The sequence below is a fragment of the Marmota monax genome, unplaced genomic scaffold (genome assembly GCF_021218885.2).
Source record: "Marmota monax isolate L192 unplaced genomic scaffold, Marmota_monax_Labrador192_F-V1.1 WCK01_AAM20220418_F8-fsc00024, whole genome shotgun sequence".
In the NCBI taxonomy this organism is placed as follows: Eukaryota; Metazoa; Chordata; class Mammalia; order Rodentia; family Sciuridae; genus Marmota; species Marmota monax.
Window position 1 is genome coordinate 2,117,940 of NW_026695224.1, and position 4,137 is coordinate 2,122,076.

Below are 4,137 nucleotides of genomic sequence, written 5' to 3' on the forward strand. Positions count from 1 at the left end.
AACAGGGAAGTAAATAACTAGAACTAGCAGAGTCAGCGGTTAGTTAAGTGGTTCTCTCAAATGCATCAAGGATGGTGTCATTAATTTTCTCTGTTGTGGAGGAGGAGGATTATACCAACAGAATCCCTTCTTCTTTTGGCCCAGCGCCCCATATCCCTGATAGGAGTTCAGTTGGCAGCTGTTTGGTTAAAATACATCGCATCAGTGAAATGTGTCTTAGATTCTCTAAGAAGAAACCCAGGGCAGCAGTGTGCAGTATTAGTTGCAACAAAATTCAGCCTTCATTCACCTTGCTTTATCATGAGCTGGAGGAAATCGATGCTCCTTCCTGGGTCTCTCTTAGCTCCTCTTCATCATCAGACATATGAGGAAAAACCAGTAGGTACCCCAGCACACCTCAGAGGGCCATTGTGAAGAAAAATGGGGTAATAAACGAGAGAGCACTGAAAATTATAATACCACTTTAATATATGGTATGTAATTATTGAAGTTTTCTTGGCATAAGAGGACAGATCTGCATAGAAGTTGTCCCATTACACATGCATAAAGTGAAGTTTTAACCACACACAGGCATTGTATTGTTGTACATACGGGAGTCTGACTTTAATATGTTCATGATGCTATTAAGAAGAGTGACCGTACAAGCTTTTGGCCCACCTCATTACACCCATCAGAAGTCCGCATGAAGGCCTGACTTGAGTGCTCTGACTTTTGGTCCACCTTTATGGCCACCTGTGCTCCTAAGGATCTCACTGCTTGCTTGCTTATTTATTTATTTATTCTTTTATTTATTTGTTTGTTTATGCTGAGCCCTTGACTGTCACTTGACCACAGAAGAACTGACTCTGGAGCTTGAACTTATTTGACTCCACCCTGTCTGGGGTCACCTCCTGCCCACCTGGCCACTCCACTGGCTTGGTGGAGAGCTGTAGCTGTTACTGAGTGCCTTCACCCCTGGCTTTGCACCCCTGGCTCCCCACATGGGCTCTGAGCAGTCACCCTTGCCCACCTTGCCTACTGTGACCTACACTACTATGTAGGGCAACGAGACGGAGCTGAGACCTTCTCAGAGAGTGGACACTGCCACTATGGGGCTAGATGCCAGTTTGCCCATGGCCTGGGTAACCGATGCCAGTCCAACTGCCACCCCAAGTACAAGATGGAACTCAGCCACAAGTTCTACCTCCAGGGCTGCTGGCATAAAGTGTACAAAGCCACATCATTCACATCCTACTGCCACCCCCACATACTGCACCAGAGCATCAGCTTCTCTGGCTTGCCCTCAGGCCACCAAACCTCCCTCCACCCCCAGGCCTGGCAGGCCCTTCCCTGTCCTCATGTTCCTTCTGGCCTTCCAGCTCCCCACCACCACCTGGGACCTTGCACTTTCCCCTTCAGCCTTCTTTGCTGCCTCTGGAGCCCGTGTGGCTTGAAAGGACCCCACCCCAGCCTGTGGCCCTCTTACCAAAGGCAACTCCTGGCAGCAACTGGGGGGCCCTAGGGTGACCTGGCTCAGAGCCCTTCTGCACACTTCCTGGGATCTGACCCTGATGGATACGTCAGCAGCCTCAGCAGCCTGGGGGACCTGACTCATTGATCTTTGAGGCTGGGTTTTGGGGCCATCCCAGGCCCATGACAACTTCCTATCTTCAATAGCATCTCTGCTTCTGAGTGACAAGTGTCTGCCTAGTATGTATCAGGATCTCAAGGGAAGACACTTGTACTATGAGGACCTGGGGGACTCCTAATTTAATCCGGTGACCCTCCTCCCACATTCCACGAATTCCAGTGTATTAACCTACTCCCCTGATGCCACACTGGGGCAGGTTCCCCAGTGCACAAGTCCGGTGTTCATGGTGGTAGGGGAATATATATATATATATATATGTATGTATATTTACATCAGGTTAAATATACCTATCTCTTCAAATATTTGTCATTTCTTTATATTTATATAAGTGTAAATATAAATATATATAAATATATATTTATAATATATATATATATATATATATATATATATATATACACACACACACACACATACACACACACACTTATAGTCTATTTTGTGGGGTTTAAAATAATTTAAATATTAAAAACTGTGTGAAGAAACAAAGGAGGTCCATATGAATCTTGGCCAAATCCCTCCAACATTAATAAATCACCATAATGTTAGTGACCTGCTAAATGACCATTCAGAGGCATTATCCCCTTTGATCCTTACAACCCTGAGTTTCTGCTCTGGGACCTAAGTTCTAAGACCTAGAGTCACAACACAATGCCAGCTCAACCCTTACCCTGCCTGACCACCCTGGAGCTGCACTAACAGCCATTTCACTTGAACTGTGGCTAGTGCTGGACAAAGTGGGCCCAGTGGTGGGTAGGGATGGGAGGGATGGGCAGTTGCCTCCCTTGCATTTCAGGCTTGAGTCTTGTTGAGTTCTACAGAACAGAAGGGGCAGGGAGCCAGGCAGCAGCTGCGCCCTCTGTTACCACTGTTCATTTTAGAGGCTATCTTGTTGCCTTTGGGAAAATGATGTCTTGGAGCAACCCAAGCACCACCTCTCCAAAAGGATATGATCCTTCTGACCTGCATTTTGCTGTTTATTGTTACTCAATTGGCCTGAGACGTGGCCATGGGTCCTGGCTATTTATTACCATCCTGAGACAGTGAAAGACAGAAAATCTGAACTCAGAGGATCAGGGGGTATGAAGAAAGGGTATTCTGATGTGTGAAGTATAAAGTGAGGTGTCAGATGTGCAAGGAAACTACTTAAGCAGGAAGTACAAGTACATTCTCCCTTTTGGAGGTTCCTGGATGCCTCTCATTTCCTGTTGGCTAAACATGTGTTTAATAAGAGACAGAAACAGAGAGGCAGCTGTGTTTGTTGGGAACAAAGAGAAAATCTCCTACCCACCCCTAGCGGTGTTAGAAAAAGCAACCATGCTCAGTGAGGCTTTTTGAGGATGTCCCCTGCTTCCAGTGTCGCACGGGTTCATCCCTGGCAATAGCTGACTCCAAAGATTGCCTCAGTCTCCACAAGGTGGAAGCAGATTTACCTTCCAACCAAGGCCACCCCTGCAGCTGGGCTGCCATCTCACCAGTTTCTCAGGCACCTTGTCCATCCATCATCTCCTCTTCTCTACTGTTCACTAGCTCCTTCCTACCAGCATTAAAATTTGCATATTCCTCTTCTATCTTAAAATAAGCCTTCTTCCTTCACCTCACATGGCCCTTCATCCACATCATTTTCCTCCTGCCACTTCCTGCCAAATTTCTCACAAGACTGGCTGCACATGTTCTGTTATTTTTTTTCACCATCTGCTCTCTCACTGAAACAACTGTTCCTAAGGTCATTAATGGTTTTCATGTCACCAAGTGCAAAGGACATTCTTTTAGGCCTCATTTCTCAGCAGTATTTAAACAAATAGCCTCTCTCTCCTTAAAACACCATCTTACCTTGGCTTCCAGGTCACCGTATTATCCTGGTTTCTCTCTTCCTCTCTGGCAGGTCTTCCTCAGCTTCTTTTACCAGTTGATATTACAATCATAAAGTTGGATTTCTCCTTGGCTTGGCCCAAGGCCCCTTCTCTGCTCTGCAGAATCCTGCTGGGTGTTCTCACCTTCTCTCACGACATCAGTAGCCAATTGCCTATTATATGACATTGATTCCTACATTTATCTCTTCAGCCCAGATCTTGCCGCCGACATCAGACTCAGATTCAGCTACCTATTTGACAGCTCGTTCAATAGCACTTCATTGTCAATATGTCCAAAATTGAGCTCATGATAATCTCTTTCCTAATTCTAAAAATTCTGCTTTTATTTCAGTTTTCATCCCATCACTCACATATCGAGCTGAGGAGGCATTGGATTTGGGGGTTATCACTACCACAGGTCTTTGGATTCTGTCCCTAACACATCTTTTTATATATATAAATATATATATATATATATATATATATATATATATATAATCTTTATTTTATTTATTTTTTATGTGGTACTGAGGATAAAAAGATATAGATATAGATATATATAGATACACACACACATATATAGCTTATCTTTATTTTATTTTATTTATTTATTTTAATGTCGTGCTGAGGGTAGAACCCAATGCCTCACATGTG

At 44.5% G+C, this 4,137-nt stretch overlaps 1 pseudogene; it reads left to right on the top strand.

The window, feature by feature from the left end:
• The first annotated feature begins 846 nt into the window (after positions 1 to 846).
• Positions 847 to 1,675, top strand: LOC124086378 (mRNA decay activator protein ZFP36-like; annotated as a pseudogene).
• The last annotated feature ends 2,462 nt before the right edge of the window (positions 1,676 to 4,137 follow it).